The sequence below is a fragment of the Macaca fascicularis genome, chromosome 18, assembly GCF_037993035.2.
Source record: "Macaca fascicularis isolate 582-1 chromosome 18, T2T-MFA8v1.1".
Taxonomy (NCBI): domain Eukaryota; kingdom Metazoa; phylum Chordata; class Mammalia; order Primates; family Cercopithecidae; genus Macaca; species Macaca fascicularis.
The window spans coordinates 39,068,269-39,092,196 of record NC_088392.1 but is presented as its reverse complement, the minus strand read 5'-3'; the positions used below and the strand labels follow the sequence as shown (position 1 = coordinate 39,092,196).

The following is a 23,928-nucleotide window of genomic DNA, read 5'->3' as shown; positions in this document are numbered from 1 at the left end:
ATTTTCTTTTTGTTGCTGTTTGATTTCCAAATCATTAGATTTGCAAAGTTCTTTTGTGTTTTGTCAGAATCTGTCATTCCAGTGCCCAACCCAAATGTCACTTCTATCAAGACACTGTTCCTGATCTTTGCCTTCCAAATGAGTCATCCAGCATCCCCTATGCCTGTTGTATTTCCCTCAACCCTTGTCTCTTGCATTCTTTCATGTTCTGTCAAGTACTGTCTCTCGTTATGGAATTTTGTGAGTTATATTATACACCTCTGGACTTTAATCATTCCTTAAGGACAGAGACTGAGTCTGGTTTAAATTTTTTTTTTTTTTTTTTTTTTTTTTGAGATGGGAGTCTCGCTCTGTCACCCAGGCTAGAGTGCAGTGATGCGATCTCAGCTCACTGCAATCTCAGCCTCCCAGGTTCAAGCAATTCTCCTGCCTCAGCCTCCTGAGTAGCTGAGATTACAGGCATGTGCCAGCACACCCAGCTAATTTTCGTATTTTTAGTAGAAACAGGGTTTTACCATGTTGTCCAGGCTGGTCTCAAACTCCTGACCTCAGGTGATCCGCCCGCCTTGGCCTCCCAAAGTGCTGGGATTACAGGAGTGAGCCACCACACCTGGCCTGATTTTTTTTATATACACCACTGTGCCTAGCATAATGCTATTTTCTTATTGTTTTAGTTGTCTCTTGGACTGATGGAGTAATTTACTGAAAGCCTTAAGAAAGGTTAAGGCTGTAGTCTGGATTCCTGGAGCAATAAGGAAATGGGTGTGCCCAGGTCACACTCCAGTTTCCATGTCTCTATATGGCAGGGAAGAATCAGCGCAGCTCTTTCTCCTCTGCTGAGGGGAACGGCTGGTTTGTGGCATGAGGGAGACGGAAAGGACATAAGGTCTTCTTGTGGAGTCTAGAGACTTTGTGAAGGCATTAGGGAATCCCTTTTGCTGGAAATTTTTAGGCAAAAGTGACATGTATCTGTCTGGAATGGTTGCCTGGAAACAAGTCTGCCTGGGAGTGAGCCACTGTGCCCATCCCACCCTCGCTAGACCCAGTCAGAGCATCTGGGCCCTGGCCTGTCATGGCAGAAGGGTTTGAAGAGGTTTCACGTCCTGTAGCAGTGCGCATTCATCCCGGTTGATGTATAAACAGCATAACAAGTCCTGGCTCAGAGACTGTTCTAGTGCCTGCATCCCTAGCATATTTGACAACACTGTGGGCTCTGAGGGCTTGATTCTTCTCAGGGGACCTCTCTTTGCTCAATAGCTTCCCACCGCAGCCACTTGGGCTGGCTGCTGCCAGATTAATCTCCCCAAAACACTTTGATCTGAGGTTCAGAAGCCTTAAGTGGCTTTGCACTGCCTAAGGGATAAAACCTAAACTCGTGAAATCTTACTATAAAGTCCTGGTGGGCAGGGACTCCATCTGATACTCATTTGTAGTCTTCTCCTGATGGTTGATAGGGTCAGTGATGAGCTGCCATGTGTCGGTTTGATTTTATCTCTAGTCACTTCTGGAGAATTGCGAGACTATAGGATTTTCTGTCAGCTGGCCAAATCTGCATCTAAGGTAGGAAGCATCATCTGCTTTCACTGTGATGTGTTGCTTTTGCTTGTAACTAGGTGGGGGCCTTAGGAAGAATTCCAGGAACATTGTGCAATAAATTTGGATTTGGGGAGGGGGGAGGGGGCACAGGAGAACAGTAGTTTTGTAGGAGGTTGAAATTCAGAATTTGTTTTTTTCCAACTCCCTGTGGTTCCCAGAAAGAAACATTTTTTATAACTCTCAGGTGGACCATTTCCCTCTTTTCCAAATATGCCCAATGAAAACCGGCGCCTCCCTTCCTATGAGGATTGGAGCAGAGCTGAGTGGGGGTGTTCTGAGCAACTCTTGGCTCTGCTCCCGAAAGGGGCAGGATGTCAGCACCTGGTGTGTGTTAATTCAAGTGTTGTTTGCCTGGCATGTGCAACTTTTTCAGCAAGGTTGTCAGGTGTTTTTTTTTTTTTTTTCCTTTTCTGAAAAATTGAGGAAAGTGTGCTCTCAGACTGGGTTCAAGAACAAGGTGAGGTCAGTTCCAGGAGTGAAAGATCTGAGCGGTTCGTGTCAGGACTGGGAAACAGCAGCCAAACACAGTAGTCTCTTGCTTCTCTGAAATCCCTTGGCGTTTATTTTGTTCCTTGATGATTGGTGTGGATCACATCCTGCCTTCTGTCATATTTGACTTACATCTGTTATCAGAGCATTGCCTCTTTTAGAGTAGGGATCACCTGTCATCCAGTTTTAAATTTCCCCACAGGCATAAGAGGTGTTTTCTGTAGATCATGGAAGAAATTCTATGATCTGAAAGAGCCAGGCTCGGTTTTTAATGAGGGAGCCAGGGAACAGCTAGGAACCAGGAATTACCAAGGATGAAAATATATTGGTTTAATATCCAAATAATATTATTCCCATTATACCAATGTGCTTCAGTGTTTCTGTTCTAAATTCTTAAGGCGTACAATCATGGGTCGTTTTGCTATCTCCTCCTTCTGTGTAATTAGACTTAAGCCACACCAGGACTTACATACTCCAGAGCAGCGGTGCTCAATCCTGACTGCACCTTAGAATCAGCAGGGGAGCTCTTAGACATCCCCGTGCCCAGCTGGCTCTCCAGAACCATCAACTGAGACTCTCCAGGAGAAGGATCCTGGCATCCTTATTTGTCAGACTCCTCAGGTGATTCCAGAGTGCAGCCAAGGCTAAGCATGAGCTATTTGAGGACAGGGTATCTGTCTTACTAATCATTGTATCTCCAGGGCTTCCTATGGTTCTTGGCACAGAGTAGGTTTTCACTTAATGTCAGTGCCTCCTGTCAATATCTCCTCGTGGATGTCAAATGACTTCAACCAACAGGATTCTGAAACCAAACCCAGAGCCTGTCTCTCTTCCAAGTTTTCCTTCTTAGCATTTGCATCCCCATATATCTAGTAGTGTGAGCCAGAAATTTAGGATTCAGCTTCAGTGCCCCCCATCACCCGCAACATTTTGGCCCTTTGCTGTGCTTGATGATTTGACATACTGAATCTCTCTCATATCTATGCATTCATTTCTATATCCACCAGCACCACCCAAATACTATCCCAGGATCCAAATTCAAGATACTATCATCAGTCCCCTCAACTACCTTAAATGCTCCCAAGCTGGGCTATCTCTGTAGCCTAGTTCAGCCAATCCATTCTCCACACTGTAGTCAGAATCGTCCCTAAAAATGCAAATATGATCTTGTGATCTACTGATTAAAACATCTCAGTGACCTTCTGTTGTTATTAGGAGACCAAACTCTTTAATGTGATCTGCAAGACTCCACGGTCTGGTTCACTAGGCCCTGGTCCATAAGACCCCATGCCTGGTCCCTGAGACTCTCAAGATTATTCAACAAGGCCCCTGCAGTCTGGTCCACAGGCTCCCATGGTCTGGTCCATGGTTGCTCATGGTCTAGTTCATAAGGTCCCTATGGCTTGGTCCTCCAGGCCCCATGGTTCGGTCCACAAGCCTCCATGGTTCACAAAGGCCCCAGGATCTTGTCCCTAAAGCCCCATGGCCTGGTCCACTGTAGTCCATGGTGTGGTCCACTAGGCCTTGATGGCCTGGTCCACATGGTCACATGGTCTAATCTACTCTCTCAGACTCAATTCACTCCACTCCCTGCCTTATTCTTTGCACTCCAGCCACTCTTGCACTTACACTTCCTTGCATTCTATGCTGCCTTCAGCCTTTGTACACCCATTTCCTTCTGTCTGGAGCACTTTCTCCTTCTGCCTCCTTGCCTAGTTAATTTCTGCTTATCCTTCAGTTCTCAGTTTAAGAACCCCTAATTCAGTGACACCTTCTCTGGCCCCAAATCCCTTCAATACGCGCTCTTGAAACATCATGGTCACTTCCCTGTAAGTTCTTACCTCCATCTGCAGCTCAACTTCCGTTTCTGTGATTATTTGATCAATATCTCTCTGTCCCACCTGACTGAAGCCCCAAGAGGGCAGGGGCTGTGTCTGACTGTTCATTTTATCCCCAGTTCCAAACAAAGGGCAGGGCAGCTAGGAAGTGCTTGGTAAGTATTTGTGGACTGAATACCTGCATGTCTTGCAGAACAGTTCCAAACCTCTTTGATCTTGCTGCTCTGTAACCAGGTGACTCCTCCTGACACCTCTTCTCTTAGGCAGGGGCTGCCTCTCCTGCATGAGACCCATGGGGTGACGCCTCACAGCCCCATTACATAAAACGCTCCACATGACATGTCTGCTTTGCCCTATTTTCAGCAACCTCCTAAAGATCTATTAATACCCATATCCATCATTTGCTTTTCTACGGGAACCTTTCAATGTTTCTTAATCTCCCCTGAACTTTCCTAAAGCTGAATTTTTAGGGTCTTGATGTATATCCTTGATTCCTCCTGGCCCACAAGGATCTTCAGGAGTTGCTCTTTTTCATTTTGGACCCCGCATCATAGTGTCTTATGTCACTCAGATGCTTTTGCGTATCGGTGTTTGTGGCCTCATGGTAATCTCAGGGGTGGCTGGGTGGAGTATGTGAGATCATCTCTGTGAGAACATAAGGCCCAGAATCAGTTTCCCAACTTCTGTCACAGCCTCCTGCTTGCTTATGTTCCCTACTCTTAAAACCACTTAGAAACAAAACCCTGCATCCAAACCTTGGTTTCTTTGAGTCTTCCCAGAGCACTGGTGAGAACATTGGACAGGAGCTCAGTTACCTGGTTTCGTGCCCTTCTAAGACATCTCCCATTTCTGGGCCTCACTTCACTGACTTTGCAAAATGAGAAGTTTGGACCAGATTATTGAGGCTCCCTCAGTAATAACAGTGATAATAATAATAATGGCAATAATAGTAATAGTATTAGCTAACATTTATTGAGCTCATAGCATGGGTCAGGCAGTAAGTATTTCACATGTATTAGTTCATTTTTTAATTCTTTAATTCCCTCTACAAGCAAAAAAAGTAGAACTCTTTGTGGCCCCATTTGACACATGTTGAAGGTCAGGTACAGTGAAGTTCAGGAACCTGCCCAAAGCCACTGAGCCAGGAAATGGCAGAGCCAGAATTTGAACCCAAGTACCCTGACTCAAAACCCCTCACTCTTAACCAGCTAAAGTAAAGGACAGGGGATGGACTTTGGAGTCAGACAGATGTTGTTTGAGGCCTGACTCTGCCACTTGTCAGCGGTGTGGCGCCAGCCAGGCTACTGCTATGTAGCTGTTTCCCCATAAGTAAATTAGGAATAATGGCTGCATCAGGGGTGTATTTGTGTGCTAGGGCTGCTGTGACAGAATATCACAGTCTGGGTGGGTTAACCAACAGACACGTATTTTCTCACAGTTCTGGAGGCTGGAAGTCCAAGATCACAGTGTTGGCGGGTTGGTTCCCCTGGAGGTCTCTCTCCCTGGCTTGCACATGGCCACCTTCTCACTGCATCCTCACGTAATTGCCCCTCAGTCTGTGTGTGGCCTACGTCCTAACCTCCTCTTCTTATAAGGACATCTGTCATATTAGAGTGGGGCCTACCGCGATGACTTCATTTTACCTTAAGAACCTCTTTAAAGACCTGTCTCCAAATACAATCACATTCTGAGTTACTAGGAGTTAGGGCTTCAGCATATGAATTTGGAGGATACGAGTCAGTCTAACCAGTGGATTTTGTGCACCTTAAGGACATCATGCATGTAAAGTGCCTGACTTGGTTAATGCTGAGTCCTTCCCCTCTCTCCACTGGTTCTAACTTCATATCCATTGCTCTATTCCTGGCTAATGATGAGATGTGATGCTAGGCTGGCAACATGCGAGTGAGCATTGGGTGGAATCTGTCTGTTTGGCAGCTATTTCTAGAGTGGAAAAAATCTCTGCCTCATTTTAGATTGCTTATGGCATGGTTTGCCGTCCTAGAGTTAACATTGGAGGCCTTGAAGTCTTAGAAAAATATTATGATAAATCACAATCCTTCAAACAGGCATGACATATTTTATCCAAGGACGTGAGCTTGCCTTTCAAAAGAGAATTTATCCTGCTGCCTGAGTAAGGCGGCACCTCCGTCCCCTTGCAGCTGAATAGCTGAGGCATCAGCACTTTTAATACAAACAACAACAGGCATCCTGGAGTTGCCAAGAGCCGCTGCACCCCGAAGGTTCCCGTGTTTACTGCCGGGTGTCACTTTCCCTTCTGGGAAACCACCTATCCAAAGTCACAGCAGGTTAGAGGTGAACAACCCAAGAGGAGCCGGGGAAGTTGAAACCCAAGTCAGCACTGTTGCATTAATGCAGTTGTTCTAGCGTGGAGAAACGAACATGAAAAGAAATGTGGGAGTCTTTTTGGAGAGAGATGAAGTTCTGGAAGGAAGAACTGAGAGTCAGTAGCAGCAGCAGCAGCAGCATCCTAATCCTAGTAGCAGCTGCTGTTGACGGAGTGGCCGCTCCCTGCCAGGCACTAAGCAATGTCCTTGTGTACGTTATCTCCAGCCACTATATTGCCCTGAGAAGTGGATTTGATGATCCTGTTCTTCAGATGGGGAACAGAGGCTCAGCAGTACTAAACCACCTGCCCAAGGTGCTATGCTAGGAAACAGCAGAGCCGGGGTTCCAAGCTAGGTCTGCTTATCTGCAGGCCTCCACAGAGGAGGAAGGCCTTATAGGGGCACAACCTGGGAACATTGACCAGGCAGGTGGGGAAGAGCAGTTGCCTCCTAAGTCAGGAGGGAGCACCCTGGCACCCTAGGCTCAAAATGACCTTGCTGTTTCAGAAACCTGGGGAATGGAGAAAAACACAGCTAAACCTTGGCCTGTGGGTAGAAGTGAGCAGCCTTGAAGACACTAAAGTAATTCCCTAAGGGCTGGTGCCAAGCTGGATGACTGGAAATGGGAGTGAACTAAGAAAACAGAAATCTTTAAACCTGAGCCAAATTAGTTAAGTTCTGAGACAAAAATCTGTCATCTGCCATTTCTCTATGTAGTTTGCATCCTGAAAAAACCCTTTTCCATGGTTGTTCACTGAGTGGGCTCTGAGAGTTTGGTATTTTGTTAAGGGAGGTGGGGGTAAATGAGAAAAAGCTGTAATCTTAGTGTTGAACCACTTTTATGGTTCAATATAAATGTTGCAAAATTATATATGGTCATTGTAGAAAATTTAGGAGAAAATGCAGAAAATTACAAAGGAAAAAAATTCTGTAATCTACCACTCACATATAATAAGCAAAATGTTAAAAGATGACCCTTCTAGTCTTTTTGCCATACCATTTTAAAACAAAAAGGGGATAATACTGTGCACTATTTAGTAACCTTTTATCACTTAGCGCCACATCATGCACGTTTTCCGATGTCTTTAAATGGCCTTTTCAAACATAACTTTTCTTCCCTATCAGGTGATGTATCATGATTTAATTAGTCCTTCCTTGTTGGACATTGGGATGATTAAGAGTTTGTTCCCTTGATTAGCTCACCTGGTAGAATATTCCATTAGGAACCTGGAACAGTGGGACAGGCATCTATCTTGAGAAATCTATGCTATTTATATACTCTTCACTCTGTTAATAATTGTCTCTATTAACAACTAACCAGAGGTCCGAACTAGCATCTGATATTTATAGCCACCTCACTTTCTTTTGTTCTCCTAATGGAATCAGTTTAAATATGTGAAACCTTTTATTCTAGAAGGGAACATTAGAGCAAGATATTCATCTCGGGAACTGTGGGCACAGACCAGTGTTATTTATATACATCTATACACATACGTGATCTTTATATAGACACACAGACATGAGCAAAAGGGTACACAGCAAAAACAATCACACTAGCTGTAGAAAAGTCCCTTCCTGCCAACCATAAAGCATTTGGAAGGAAATCAGAGGCATACAACAAAATAGGCTTTTTACCCCCTTGGGGGCCATATCAGCAGCATGGCTATTCAGGGGCCATGCTCTGTCACCTTGAGGTCATGCCAAAGAAACTTGGACTTATACACAGATCTTAATTGGCTCTTGTCCCCAGGACATTCTTCTTGTTTGAAAAAAAAAAAAATTATATGGATGCCCTTACCAAAGGAGCAGGGATTGTGGCTGTTTTCTTTCTTTCTTTCCCTTTCTTTCTTTCTTTCTTTCTTTCTTTCTTTCTTTCTTTCTTTCTTTCTTTCTTTCTTTCTTTCTTTCTTTCTTTCTTTCTTTCTCTCTCTCTCTCTCTCTTTCTTTCTCTCTCTCTCTCTCTCTCTCTCTCTCTCTTTCTTTCTTTCTTTTTTTTGATAGTCTCACTCTGTCACCGAGGCTGGAGTACAGTGGTACAATCTCAGCTCACTGCAACCCCTGCATCCTGGGTTCAAGCGATTCTCCTGCCTCAACCTCCGAAGTAGCTGGGATTACAGGTGTGCACCACCATGCCTGGCTAATTTTTGTATTTTTAGTAGAGACGGGGTTTCACCATGTTGGCCAGGCTGGTCTTGAACTCCTGACCTCAGGTGATCCACCCGCCTTAGCCTCCCAAAGTGCTGAGATTACAGGCGTGAACCACCGTGCTCAGCCAATTGTGGCTATTTTCATCTTTCATCCCTTCCGTTGACTTTCACAGACACACACACACACACACACACACACACCGGCGTATACTGATGCGTTAGTGCCTGAGCAGTCAGGGAAGGAGAGGAAGGGACAACTTAGAGACTGGAGCAGGCTTCCATGAAGGTACCTAGAAAAATACGAAAAAGGCTGATGTCCTATAGCAAACAAAGATTATTCGCAAATTCACACATCAGTGTTGTTGTCTTTTAAATCCGCTGTTGCCAAAGATGATTATTTGTCAATGTCAGAAGATCCATATCAACTGTCACCTGGAAAAAAAAGGGGGGAGTTGTGTGAGAAGTCCTGTTGGTGACCCATGAAGCCAGGCTCCATTCTTTGTCTTCTCACTGGCTCACTGAACATCCAAAGGAGCCACGTTCCACATAGAAATCCCCATAAAGCGTTCTCTCTGAAACACAGAATATAAAAAGAGGGCTGGGCGATTATCAGAAGTTGGTTCTAATCTCAGCCTGTCACTGAATCCTGATGGGATTTGGACAAGTCTCCCTACCTTTCTTGGGTCTCAGTTTTCTTACCTGTGGGGAAGTTCATGTAGGTTTATAGATTTTAAAGTGTGTTTAAAGGTGCTTTGGTGTTTTATAGATACTTGATTTGAACTTTTTAAGTTAAAAATAACTCGAGATTATCAATATGAACTGTTTTAAAAAAGTTATTGTACCATTTGCCGTTACTTATCTCTGTTAGGATTTCTCAATAAAATGCTAGTAAACAACATTTAGAAATAAACTAGATAAATATTACATAAGAATCAGGTTCAAAGTTCTCATTGTCCTTATAACTAAATAGTTAAAACTTGTACCAAAAGTGAAGTAAATTCATGCTAAATAGCATAATTTTGTATCTGTCTTGTAAGTGTTCAATAACTATTAGCAGTTCTCCTCATATATACTTGGTTTCCTGTAAGGGTTTGTATTTTACAAAAGCCTTCTGTGGCAACATTATTTCCAAAAGCCCTTTAGACCTGACATTCTATATACATTAGATTTTTACATGTAAAACAAAATATGTTTGTGGCCCTGCAAATATAACTATATTAATGGCCATTAATGGTTTTAGTAAAAGTCGGGGGATTGTAATTAAAATAAGTCAATGATAACCACTTTAAAAGAAGTCTAAGCAATATCCCAATTAATGAAATTCCCCTAAATGAATTCTAATGAATAATTTTGGGCAAATTATTTTCCCCGCAGTTTGGCTGCTGTTTGCTTGTCGGTTGAAATGTATTATTGTATATTTGGGAAGAGGAAATTGACTTGAAGATTGGGAAGGCCAGCCCATGCTCCAGAGCTGAAGAATTCCACTCCAGGGGATTTTAGGAAATGGGTTTTGGGTGATGGTTCAATTGATCATTCTAAATTAAATTACTAAGTATGCTTTAAATTTGGTTTAGAAAAACTGCTGGTGTATGCATTTTGCCTTTCTTCCTTTATCTTATTTAATGAAACAACCACCCCAATATAGTTAGTGAAGAAAAACTCTGAGAAATTGCCGGAACTCAAGTAATAAGACCTATGAGGATTCTGTTTTTAGGAGCAACTTTGCCCTAAAATATAAACACAGGGAAGCATGAGTTGAACAACCCCTGCAGGGTGTTAACCACAGAGGGACCATCTGGCCTTTGAATACTGCATTGGAACCTGATAGAATGTTTCTTGTTCAGATGTGCCACAGGTCAGATCTCATGGCCCAGCATCACTGAACCCCTGCAAAAAATAAAGGTAAACAAATGAGGAACCACCGTTCTATCTAGGGATGCCAGTGTCACCAAAGATGCAAGTGTTGGCCAGGCTGGTCTCGAACTCCTGACCTCAGGTGATCCACCCGCCTTGGCCTCCCAAAATGCTGGGATTACAGGCATGAGCCACCGCACCTGGCCTGCAGCATGTTTGATTTTGATAGTAATTCGGACTTTTTAAAGCGCTAGTGTTGATTATCCTTTTGGTGCTTTATTCGTTAACTTTCATTTCTCCACCCGTCAACTTTTAGCAGCAGCTCTCAACTCAATATGAGAATATACTTATTTTCCTGCCCTTGTTCTTTCCTCTACCTCCCTAATATTTTTTCTGCTGTATTTTTTCTTTACATTGTCAAAGTTGATGACATTTACATGTTGTTTGTGACATGTTTATCTACAGATTGATTCTCAAAGTTGAAAACCAGTAAGTAGCATTTATATTATGAATTTATTTAAAAACAATTCCCAGACAGGCACAGTGGCTCACACCTGTAATCCCAGCACTTTGGGAGGCCCAGGCAGGCGGATCACTCGAGGTCGGGAGTTTGAGACCAGCCTGGCCAACATGGTGAAACCCTGTCTCTACTAAAAATGCAAACATCAGCCAGGCATAGTGGTGCACACTTGTAATCCCAGTTACTCTACTTGGGAGGCTGAGATGGGAGGATCGCTTGAACCTGGGAAGCAGAGGTTGCAGTGAGTTGAGGTTGCGCCACTGCACTCTAGCCTGTGTGACAGAGTGAAGCTCCATCTCTAAATAAAATAAAATAAAATAAATTCCCTCCTCACTAATTCTCATCCCATATCTTCTTGTCCAGTGCAAGTCGGAACATTGTACCCTCAGAACTGCCACTTGAGGCTTAAGAGGATGGATATGGGAGGGGAGAAGAAATCGCCTGCTTTTTTGCACACAGAGGTCTGGGTGTTGGGGAAGGGAGCTTCAGTGGTTTCATGTAAGCCTCAAGTAATCCCATGGTTTGAGCCCTTCCCACCTGCTGGCCTTGGCTCTTGTTGATCTCTGTCTAGGTCCTCTCCAAATATCCATGGGGCTGACGGCATCCTCCACAGCTGCCCCTACCCCTACCCTCACCTCACTGTGCAGTCTGGGCCAAGACAACTGAATTCTTTGCCTTTCAGAAATGTCTTAACATCCCTTGTCCTCTGACTGTTCCCATCCTCTCTCTTCATCATTATGGGGTTATATTGATGAAAAGATCCCCTTCCTATCGACCTTAATGCCCTCTTGGTGGAAAGGGAGATGAATGCCTACAGGTCCGCATCTTAGTACAAATCTGAGTTGCCTCCCCTTCTCTTTGCAGCTGCTTTCTATTAGGACTTGAGTCCAAGAGGATTTGAGATTTCTGCGCTGAAGAGGAGACTTTGCTTAGATAACGTTTCATTTGGTTGGGAGAGGGAAGGGGGAACAGAACATGATAGATAAAATAATGTTCACCTTTGGTTGCCTTAGTAACAGCCTCCCCCTGTAAATAACACGTGGGGAGGTTGAGGGAGACAGGAGAGCAGCTGACAGGAAGACTGAGGGTCAGGAGGTGGGAGCGTAATCACTAGATTGGAATCCCTGAGTGGCGAGGATCTGCTAGCTGGCTGGGGACAAAGTCACACTTGCCATTGGTATCTGGAGGGCCCTAAACCTGTTCAGTCATGCAGCAAAAGCCTCAGGAGTTCCTAGAGCACGGAGAACAGACACAGGGCAGGAACTGCTTTCCTTACCTTATCCTTTACCCACTGCTCCAAAGGACTCCTTTCCCCTCCCTCTTCCTTTCTCTCCAAGCCCTGGAAATGGCCTCTATGATGTCATTTTTAATGTGCTGAAAGCCATTTTTCCCATCGCCAAAATATCCAAAGTGATGCCTAACATTTATAACCAGGATGTGGATTTTCATTCCATAGAGATAAAGCTTAACATAAAGATCCCCTGGGAAAGGGAACCTGGTATCTTAGTAGAAATGCTGAACTCAAATCCTCAGTGTGGGTGCTAACAGGTAAGAGTATGAGTGCTTGAAAAGGAGGAAGAGAGGGCACCACAGAGAAAGAAAAGGAACAGCAAGCGACCTTGGAACTAGGCCGATAGATGTTTTGTTACCATTTTCATAAGATGTGCTATTCCCCCATCATCCCACTCACTCCCACCTCCATCCTCTTCTAGAAGCTGCCACATGGTTATCCTACGGGGACACCGCTCAAACTTGCAGTGGAGGATAATGGATGGGATGGGGATTCACAGGGGAGAGCCACCTAGAGGGAAAGTGAGGGAGAGCAGGAGAAGGAGAGACCTGCAGGCCAGGGAGTGGGTGGCTGGGAGAGAGTGGCAGGCAGAACTGGTGGAAGGTGGGATATGGCAAAAGACACCCTCAGAGGCGAGGGAGCTTTCTGCTGAACATCTACAGCACTGGGATTAAAGATGAGAAGTGCACACCAGCGTGCCGTCAATAGGAGAGATGAATGCCCACGCGCGGTCCACAGGAGAGATGAATGCCAATGCACCATCCATACTGGCCTTAGAAATGACAGCTGAGATTAAAGATGAGAGGTGAATGCCAATGCACTGTCCAGAGTGGCCTTAGAAATGACAGCACTGTGAGCTCTCAAAATTAGCAGAGATGATTTTGCTGTGTTCGGGCTGGAGGAGAGATGGGCATATGAGAATCAGTGCATGAATGTGTGTGATTATTAAACACTCTATACAGTCACAGCCATTCCACACCAGCAGTGGCAGCCACAGTTACCTTGTTTTAATTTTTTCTTTTTCTACAATGAGCCTACTTAGAGGAGTCCTGTTCTTACCTCAAAAGGAAACAGAGCCGGAGAAGGGCAGTCCCTTGAAAAGGGGCGCATGGCAAGCTAATGGAAATTTAATTGTGTCACTCAGTACACCGGCCCCATGGTCAGGATGGCTCTTAGTAGGTGTCCTAGTGCATTTAATTCACTCAGGCAGCAGAGCCTAATGGTTGAGGGCATGGCGTCTGAGGGTGGAAGGCTGGGGTTTTGGGCCCAGCTCTGCCACTGTCCAGATGGGTGTGCTTGGGCAAGTTTCTTAACCAGTACATACCTCAGTTTTCCCATGTGTAAGGTGGAGGTAATAATGGCATGTTCCTAGGAGTATCATTTTGAAGTTAGATGAAGTACATTTTTTCCTGTTACTGCTGTCTAGTTTGGAAGGTAAATGGTATATATGTGATTATTTCAGCAATCTTTTGTGTGGTATTTTTAGTTTTCACACTGCCTTCATAGCTGTTGCTTTTAACTCTTACAAAAGCCCTGTGGGATAAAAATGGAAGGCATCACTCCCAGCTAACAGGCGAGGAAACTGAGGCTCAACATCACAGCATCTGTAAGTGGCAGAGGTCAGACTTGAGCTGAGAGTTTGTTTTTTTTTAAGCCAGAGGTTCTCAACTCCCTGCTAGAGTCACCTCCCCTCCGAGATTCCCCTTCCGCTTTCCAGCCAAGGCCGTCCCTGAAGCTCTTCCTCCCTGGGCCTTTGCCTTCTCCCATCGTTTTCCAGCAACTCACATAGGCATCTTTACTTCCTTAAATGGAGCATTGCAAGGGTCACTTACCCTTGGCTGTTTTCTGGTGGTCAGAGTGACTTCCTTCTACTGTGTCCTTGGGTCGTCTGTACCCTGGAAACACACCTGGGGCCGGCCATCCTGAGTGAGGGGTCCCACTGGAAGCATGGAATGGAACAGAGTAGCACCGAGCCTGGACCCCCAAACACAGACAAAGTGGAGCTGCAGAGGGACGGGAGCTGCAAAGACTTTCAGCAGGGCCTGCGATGATCTCTGTCCCCAGGGCTCCAGCGAACCCAACCGGGAAGCTGCTGTGTCCTCACAGGACAGATAATGATGATGCCCCTTGTTCAAGCTTTCTCACAGGGGAGCACAATAGGTCCTCCCCATCTGGCCCCACTTCTTTCCTCAACCTCATTTTTCTACCTGTGGCCTCCCATGGCCCAGCAGGATCTATCTCTCTAGCCGTCTCTCTGTTCCTTCAGAAACAGACTTAAGGTCATGCTATCAACCCTTGCCCACCTCCTGGATAGCCTCTACTCACTCTTCAATTTAAATGTCACTTCTCGGCCGGGCACGGTGGCTCAAGCCTGTAATCCCAGCACTTTGGGAGGCCGAGACGGGCGGATCACGAGGTCAGGAGATCGAGACCATCCTGGCTAACACGGTGAAACCCCGTCTCTACTAAAAAATACAAAAAACTAGCCGGGCGAGGTGGCGGGCGCCTGTAGTCCCAGCTACTCGGGAGGCTGAGGCAGGAGAATGGCATAAACCCGGGAGGCGGAGCTTGCAGTGAGCTGAGATCCAGCCACTGCACTCCAGCCTGGGCGGCAGAGCGAGACTCCGTCTCAAAAAAAAAAAAAAAAATGTCACTTCTCAGGGAGCCTGCTGTTTCTCCCCAAAGTAATGGTCTCCTTGCTACCTCCATCCTGTACTTTTCCATCATACACTTATCACAGTTGTGATCATCTGCATTTTTTGCCATTACTTGCATCACATGTGCCCCTCCACCCCCAGACTGTAAGTTCCATGGGGCCCAGGACTGGGTCTTCACTGCCTGGTACATAGTGATGCTCGATAAATATTATATGAAAGTATTAAATATTCAATAATGCTACGTGCAAGTGCTTTGGACAGTGAAAGTTGCTTTGCAAATGCGTTTTCATCTTAATGTTATTGCTATCCATGGGGTTACCAAACAATAAAAGAACTGTCTCTGGCAGCTGAGGCTTCCAGAAGAATCAGGCAAAATGATTCGTAAGGAGGATTTATTGAAAATGGTCTGTAAGCTACACAATGTCTTGCGGTGTGGCTGCTCCTGAGGGAGGGAAGTTGAGAAATGAGCCTGAGGATGTAACTTGTACTCAGTTTTGTAAACAACCCGGATTCAGCATCTTGAGTTTGTCCGTGCGACGATCTGAAAGCCTGGAGAAGAAAAAGAAATGAACTCGCGAGGGAGTGGTGTGCAGTTGCTGTCCGGGTTTTCTTCTAAGCTAGTCTTCGTACCGTGTCATTTGAAGCCTTGCCTGTGTGTGGTGCCTGAGAGAGTGCGTGCTGTTACCAGGATTCTACCGTCGGCTCAATCCCTTCTCTGCTCCCAGCTTCTTTCGGTGCCACTGAACTCTCACACCCCTACTGAGTTTATTCCTCTTTCCACCCCTCGTTCAGCTCCTTCCTGACCTCCCCATCCTCTGTCCTTTGCCACAGTTCCTGCCTGCTGTGCCATTGTAGTCTGTGAGCCCAGCCTGGTCTTCAGTGCTCAACCATTCATTCCACATGTTCCTCTTAAGCCCCTGCTGTCATTCTAGAGAGCTGACCCATGGTTCCCCCCAGTAAATCCCACCCTTCAGTAAAGGGCACCTTTATGATTCACTTCCCCCAAGCACCTCTTCCAAACACTTGCCACTCTCAAGTCCCTAGGCCCATTCCCACCCCTGCATTATCTCTTATTCATCAACTTTTTATTGAGCATATACTACATGCCAGAAACCATACATGGTTGGAGGTATAAGGGTAAATCTAGACACCATGCTTTTGCTCTTGGGATTCCCAGTATGATGGGAAGAAAGACCCAGAGAGAGAGAGACAGAGCGAGCGAGAGAGTCCCGTGAGATAAGCACTGTGGGTGTATGCATTGTGCTCTGTGAAGTGGAAGGATGTTAACACTGAAGGTGTCAGGGTAACATTTCAGCACAGCATGAGCAGGGTTGCTCCAGGCAAACAGAGAGGACAGTGTCATAAGCAGGTGGACCTGCATGTGTGGAGAATGTGGTGAATCAGGGAAGATCACCCCATTCTGTGTGGCTGTGGTGTGGGGGGCAGCCTCTGGAGAGTGGGAAGACAGGTGCAGGCGTGACTGTGGGGGCTGTGTGAGGAGCTTGCATGTGAGGAACCTGTGGGACAGTGGAGAGCTATTCAAAAAAACTTTTTAATAGAATGAAATGAATAGATATGTTTTAGGAATAATCAAGGAAAGGAGAACGGATTGCAGGGGATGTAGGAAAGCGGCAGAGAGAGCATTGCAGGGTTTATTCTGAACATATTCATTGAGGGATGCCACAGATCCTAAGTGCTCTCTGCTGTAGGAAAGCAAAAGTGAATGGTTCTCACACTCAGCTGCTGCAGGGGATAAAAGCTCGAGGTGGCATGATGTAGAATCTAGGTATTTAGAGATGTCCAGGACCTACCCTAAAGCAGGGTGGATGAAAGGGGAAAGGCTGCAGTATCGCCACGACAAGGCTTTACCTCCCTGCTTTACTGTAGCCTCACCCCTGCCCTCACTACGGTTGCCCTAGGAGATGGCCTCGTGGGGGGAGGTCAGCAAGACTGTCCCAGGCCTTACTCCCAGCCACCTTTGCTGACAACTCAAAGGAAGGCAAAGGGAACCTTAGGTCCTTGGAGCCTGGGTGAGGGTAGAGTTGAAGCTGGGACTCTACGCCTCTCTGCAATTATGTCAAAGAAAAGACAAAATGATCCACGGGGTGAAAAGAGATCACTCTCAAAGTCAGCGATTTGTTTTGCTTTTTGTTTTATGTCAGAGAAACACTTGCCTTATAAAACTAAACCTAGGAATGGTGGTAGGCCCTGGGTGCCAATCCTCCATCCCAACCCTACTGATCTGACCCCCCAGGGGCCCTCGGTTCAGTCCCGTGTGAGACCCATTTGGGTTGCTCTTCAGGCTTTCTGAGGCTAGGCCCTTTGAGGTGTCCTCAGACTCTCTGTCTACCCACACCCACACTCGGGATCCTAATTTGCAATTCAGGCAGCTGAAACTGATTCAGAACGAAAAACAATTGACATCACTCCTTGAAAAAAGAAAATGATTTTGTCATTGGCAATATAATAAAACCTAGTTCTAAAAGCAATCTGCCTCCCACCCAGAAGGTTCGCATTGGACAGGTGAGAGTTCTATCTCCTCCTGCCAGGCTAGGTGACAACAGCCTCAGCTGGTTTCCTCCAGGTGGGAAGTGACCAGCACAGGAGAGGCAGCTCCTCCCACCTATGCTGACCTGGATCCAGCCCCACCTCTCCCTGTCCAGCCTTTACCTCTACATGTTTGTTCCATAAGGAAGCTCTGTGCATGATGCGTATAAGTACCTTAAGTACTTTTCTGAGCCCCATTGCTCTGGCCCATGCATTGGGTTAAAGGCAATATCTATCAAGCACTCTTCCTCCCAAAGGGTAGCTTGGAAGTAGGACTCTCCATAAGCCTGCGGGCTGGCTGAGACCTTCCCCAGGCAGCTCCTGCACAAACCCATTGACTTCCTCTTGTTCCCAGCACATAAGGACCCCAGGTCATAGCAACAAGACAGAGCCTGGTTTCTGCTGGTTCTTGAGAACTCATGAAACCCTGAGGTTCATTTATCTGGAGTGTGTAGAGGCAAAGGAATGCTTTAGTGCGTCACTACCCAGCCCGCTGCGTGCCAAATATCCAAGCGTGCTGGCTGGGGTGCCAGCTCTGATCTGGGTTCCCAGTGAAATAACTACACTGTGCAGGTTAAACCAGTTCCTGCCCCGGACTCCCAGTACCAAGGAGAACTGTAGGGTTCTTGGCTGCTGGCAGGATTGCATTGGTCAAGCTACTGTGCTGCTGTTGTTGTCAAGGTTGCAGCATATTCTGCATTGAGGACTAGATCAATGTGTATGTCCAAGGCTCCCAGGCAGTGAGAATAGTGCATCTGTGTGTCCTGAGTGCTAATGATGGCCAAGCAACTCAAAAAGAAGACAGGCAGCTGCCTCTGGGGCTGGAGGTAAGATCCTCACTCGACCTCCTTCTACCCGTTGCCCCCCTTCCACTACCCCCCTTCTCTCTCTCTCCTCTTTTCCTCTCCCTAGCTCCTCCTCTTTGTCCCCGCTCCCCTAGCCTGGGCCTGCACCCTGGCTTGTATCATCAGGATGCTGAGTGTTTTGTTTCCCACTGATGCATGTGGGCATGAGACTGTCCACATTCCTGTGATTCATTCACTGTCTTGGTTACACCTGAACAGAGGCATATTTTGTACCTGACCTTAAGGGGGCTTGGCTCTCCAATCTCACACTAGAATGAACTGATGCTTTTCTCACCCAGCAAACACTGGTTGGGCCCCAGTGGAGGCCAAGTGCTGTCCTAGGCCCCAGCCCTGCACATCCTTACCAGGACAGGGTTAATTCTCAGTCCCCTTCTACCATCGCTCCCTGAGGGCAGCCTGGCTGCAGCTCTGTTCTAGTGAAGGGAGAGGATTCTGGTTTGGAATGCTGGTAGCCGCTGCCACACGGTCCATATGTGACTCTTTCTTTCCTGATAGAAAGTTAGGACTTAGTTATTTGAGGAGGAGGATCTGGCTCTTTACAGTTGGCCAGTCCTGGCCATGCATGGGCCTTTGCTGGCTGGGTCAGGCTCCCCTTCCTCACCTGACGGAGGATGCCCTGTAAAGTTAGCCTGATGCCCAAGAAATGCCAAAATGGGATGGGCCTGCCGCCAAAACACAGGAGTGACCTTGGCGGAGTCCTTTCCCCTTTCTGGACTTCAGTTGCCTGGGTTCCTGCTGTAATTAGTATGAACTGACTAACGCCTGAAGGCTGGATGGTCAGCTTTTCCAGCATGAAACCAAACCAGCAAGGAACGCAGGTGCTGCTGGGGAAACTGGGGTCCCTGTCGAGGCTCCTGTTCTTTGCCTCATCTGAGAGCTTAGAGTGGGTTCGCCACTGCCCATCTCCCTGGATCCATGAGCTCCACTGCTTTCTTGTCCGCTCCCCACCCAGGCGGTAGAGCCTCATGCCTTGCCATCTCCCTCCAGGGAGCTTTTTACCTGGAGGCTGACCAGTTCTCTCCCACTCTCACCACATGTGCTGTGATCCGATGGCCTCCCACGGGCCCTGACCATCAAGACTAACAGGGTTGTGGGTGTGTGGAATATGCTACGGGCCTGCAGGGGATTCACTGTTCCTAGGAGACCAATGCACTCCCTGGTATCCCTCCTGCTAGAGCAAGGAGCAAAGTACAAAAGCAAGTATACAACCACACGTTTCCACTCCAGTGCTCACGTCCCTACGATGTGATCTCTGTGGCATGTGGGTCTGACTTTCTGGGTTTCATAACCTTTCCATGAAGGAGGCGCTCACAGAGAGGGCAGCGGACACATGGCGGCAGTCAGGAAGTTAGACCCGAGTGAATGCTGTCACCATAATGGACTTGGTCAGTCAGTTGGCAATTCGTTGTAGATTCATTCCTTAATACCCCACACCCCGGGCTGGATATCTCTGCGTGTCCTGGAAGAGAAGATAGAAATAATTCAGCCTGGGCCGGGCGCGGTGGCTCAAGCCTGTAATCCCAGCACTTTGGGAGGCCGAGGCGGGCGGATCACGAGGTCAGGAGATCAAGACCATCCTGGCTAACACGGTGAAACCCGTCTCTACTAAAAATACAAAAAGAAATTAGCCGGGCGTGGTGGCGGGCGCCTGTAGTCCCAGCTACTCCGGAGGCTGAGGCAGGAGAATGACGTGAACCCGGGAGGCGGAGCTTGCAGTGAGCCGAGATCGCGCCACTGCACTCCAGTCTGGGCGACAGAGCGAGACTCCGTCTCAAAAAAAAAAAAAAAAAAAAAGAAATAATTCAGCCTGAGGCTCCCCGCCAGTCTCCATTCCCAACTCTCACAGAAAAGAAACTCAAAACACATGTGCAGTGGTTTCACCTCTTCTCATGTTGAAGCCACCCTACTACTGGAGGCATGTTGAGACTTGCCCAAGGCAGGAGAAGGGGTCACACTTCCAGCCCCTATAGCCCACTTAATGTCATGATGGGTGCTGTTCACTTTGGTATCATTGGGTTGTGGTCATGACTGTACTTATTATTGGAAGCACGTCTGTATTGCCAGCCCAATTGTCCTCTCTTGAGTAAGTGGGCAGTGTGATTATTCCCACTTCACAACGATGAGACTTCTTGCTGGAGTGCTCACAGGCAGCGGTAGGACCAGAATCCAGGCCTCCTGGCTCCCTGACTTTCCTGGATTCTGACAGCCCCGTATGGTCCAGGGATTGTTGACCTGACCTGTCAAAATACGAGTTCTGTCACCAGAAAACAGGGAGATGCAATCACTGGGAGAGGGATCACTTTTTTCTGCTCTAGGAATGATTTCTTGTTGCCTCTGAGCATAACCCCTGCAAATGATTAGCCTCCCGGGAATAGTAGGAGGTAACCATGCACATGCGTCAGCTGGATAAGGAGCCGGTGCACCTGGGTAAGAGGCAGGCTGGGCTGGGTGGAAAGAAGTAAAGAACTCTGTGAAATTTAAAGGGACTGAATCCAGGATTTAAATCAGATAAGACTTGTGAAATTCTCATGTCTGGTTGGTATCCCTCAGCGGGTAGAAAGAAGTCAGTATTACAAATTTGGATTTGTAAACTATGGTCTGGAGTGTGGAGCTTCTGGGAATGCATTTACACTGCTCAGATATTAATATTGATGCAGTAGGTTAGGAATTAGGTGCTGAGAATAGAGCGATACACATGATGGAGTTCCTGCCCTCACTGCACTTCCAGTCAAACATCGAACACAGTAGTTAAAACTGAAACAGAGAGAAAAGCGACATAAAAGGGCTAAGAGAGGGACACAGCCTGAAAAGATAAGCTAGTCTGGGAAGGGAAAAGAGACATCAGGGAAGGCTTCCTGGAGGAAGGGACATTTAAACTTAGACCTAAAGGATGCATAAGAATTAGTGGCTGGGTGTGAATTACACCTGTAATCCCAGTACCTTGGGAGGTTGAGGCAGGAAGATTGCTTGAGCCCAGGAGTTCGAGACCAGCCTGGGTAACATGATGAAACCTATGTCTACAAAACTTAAAAAAGAAAAAAACCTAGCTGGACATGGTGGCATGCACCTGTAGTCCTGGCTACTCAGGAGACTAAGGCAGGAGGAGCTCTTAAGCCCAGGAGTTTGAGGCTGCACTGAGCTATGATCCAGCCACTGCACATTAGCCTGGGTGACAGAGCAACACCCTAGTCTCAAAAAAAAAAAAAAAAAGAAAGAAAAAAAAATGAATCAGGCGAAGAGAAGTGGGGCAGTTTCCCTAACAAAAGGAACAGGTTTTCCTGACAAAAGGAACAGCAAGTGTGAAGGCCCAGAGGCAAGGGAAATGTGACATTATCTATGGGCTGAAAGATACCTTTTATGACTGGTGAGTAGAGTTCAGGGAGACTGGAGATCAGAGGCTAGAGACAGTGACAAAGGATGTCAGTTCCCAAGATGAGTTAAGGAAGCAAGGTAAATCCTTCTCCAAGAAACTGGGAAAATTAGAAAAACAGAAGCAAGCACTCAAGGATGCTCAAGAGTGCTCTGTAACAGGAAGCCCCATGGGAGATGGCAGAGTTCACTGGTGTTGGAACCATGCCTAGTTTAGACCCCAGGCTCTACCTTCTAAGGTGTGACCTAGAGGAAGTCATTTCAACTCTCCGCAAAATGGAAGGAAGCAGAGGAGAACGGGCACCTGCAGGGCACCTACTGTGTACCACGTGCTGTGCTGAGTTGATTCATCTACTGAGAATAGTTACACCTACCTCACAATGTAACTAATGAAACTTCAACTTAAACGTTGTTGAATGTGTATGACTATGCCCAGCACCTAGGAGGCCCTCAATAAATGCTAGCTGAGTTGGACTGTGTGCCTGGGGAACAAGGCAGGGCTTGGTGCCAGAGACAAAGAACCCGTTAGCAATGGGAGCGTGAGGTCAGAGTCCAGGCCACCGATGCAGGTAGGCTCCACCTGAGTGCCAGCTCCAGGTGCTTGGCAGAGGCTCTCAGGAGTGCTGTTTTAGAAGGACTTTGATTCTCCTGGCTCATCAGGAGAGAGTCATGACTGAGTATCAATGTCTGCCATAGGCACAAAATGGAGTGATAGTAATATATATGGCACACATTTGCCATTTTGGTCGAAAGCAAGATAATACGGACTCCTGTAGCTACAAGCCAAGGATCTTTGAGCATCCCTGCCATGGGCTAACCCTGCAGGTAGAAAGTAAGTGGTCCTGTTTATGGATCCCAAAATTTGGCAGGAAAACTCAGATCTGAACACTGAGCTGCCAGAGGACTTTCTGCATTCCCAAGATGGCTTATTAGATGTGGGCTCACAGAGTTATATCCCAATTCAGGGAAGGCACAGTGGCCTGCAGGCACCATTCAATAAGTACTCAAGCAAGTGTGGGAGAAATAAAGATGCAGGCTCTGCCTCTGAGAAGCTCAGACCTGGCTGGGATCACTTCCCTTCAGAACACAGCCCGAACAAAGCAAGCCCCAAATAGGGCCTCACCTTATTTAGCCGCTGAAGTCATAATTGCACTGATTTAGATTTTGAAAGAGGCCACCATCTTCTGCTATCTCAGATCTCCTTTCTTTAAAAAGAAAAGAAGTTTCCCCTTGAATCTACAAGGGTCAAATGTTGCAGGAGTTGGTTAAAATCAGAAGGATTTACACACCTGCTGCAAATGCCCCCTTGGACACTTGCCGACCAGAAACTGGACTCAGCCTCCAGCCTGGGCAGGGGCCTCTGTGCAGCTGGTGCTGTGCCCGCGGCCACCGGCTCCCAGACTTCCCACGCAGGGACCCAGATGCTCCCCTTCCTCAGCTTTGCTGATGTGGAGCTGGAGTTCCGATGAGGCAGCCGGAATTTCTCTCCGTGCTATTTTAGTATCGCTGAGAGGCATGGGAAGGCTTTGTTCTCCCTGGCTGGTTACGTAATTTTCAAAAGGAAAAACAGAGCAAAGCCCGAACGCTCCTGGAGATTTTGCTCTTTGGGGAGGAGGGAACTCCCCACCCAGCATCTGATGTTCCTTCTGCAAACTTCTCTTCCCTCCCTCAATTCTTTCCTCTAACCACCCCACCTCAGGGAGGTGAAGACAACAGGGTCCCCTCCTGTTTCTTTCTCAGCAGTGTCCCCACAGGCGTGTTCTTTAGAAAACCGTACAAGGGAAACACAGCCCAGGGTGGGTGGCCTCACTGCCTCCCAGGGACCTTAAGACATTTGCAGTCACCACAGGCCCACACGTCGCAGCGGGAGAGGGCTCACCTGAGGCCCATCATGGGCAGCAGAGCCTGTCAGTGGTTCCTCTGCTTGAGACCTATTTATTTTAGACTAAGCTGGGCTTTTGGCTCAGGTCAGTTGGTGCCCTGCTGGCTGGTGTGTGTGAAGGGTCATCCCAGGTCCTAGGCTGGGAATGGTGCTGGGCACGAGACAGGCACAGGCATAGGGAATGTAGCCCATGGTTGGCATCATGGGCGGCACCATTAGGAGCAGCCATCTGCCCACATATCAGAGTTTCCGCAAAGGAAAATGAGTTTCTGAGTGTGCACAGGTCACTCCACATGCACCACTGCAACCTGCACTCCTCCAGGGTGGAGGGAGCAGCGCTTAATTTCAAAAGCCAGAAGGCCAGGGAGAGTTGTTTCTCCTCATTCCTGGGGGTCCTGCTGAGAGAAGACCCAGCTGAGTCTCAATGGTAAAGATCAGCGATTACACAGCAGTTCTTTCCTTGGTGAGGAAACGCCTCTGGTCATTATGCTTTTGGGAGCCTGTGTGGCCTCCTGCCTTGAACCCCT

General features: G+C 47.1%; 1 protein-coding gene and 1 long non-coding RNA gene across 14 annotated transcripts in view; one reads left to right on the top strand and one right to left on the bottom strand.

Moving 5' to 3' along the window:
- MAPK4 (mitogen-activated protein kinase 4) overlaps positions 1-23,928 on the top strand; it is a 178,486-nt gene that overhangs the window by 78,560 nt on the left and 75,998 nt on the right. For 3 of the 13 annotated variants that reach the window (XM_074022237.1, XM_005586695.5, XM_065533819.2), the window contains exon 1: positions 17,816-18,111. The exons of the other annotated variants lie outside the window; for them this stretch is intronic. The gene's annotated coding sequence lies outside the window, so the exon portion shown is untranslated. Of the gene's footprint in view, positions 1-17,815; positions 18,112-23,928 lie in introns of those variants that run through there. 13 annotated transcript variants of the gene reach the window in all.
- LOC102147106 (uncharacterized) lies at positions 15,116-22,991 on the bottom strand. The gene is made up of 3 exons (XR_010582846.1): positions 22,809-22,991; positions 19,463-19,609; positions 15,116-15,286 (listed from the first exon to the last, which is right to left on the bottom strand). It is a non-coding gene; the product is annotated as an uncharacterized lncRNA (long non-coding RNA).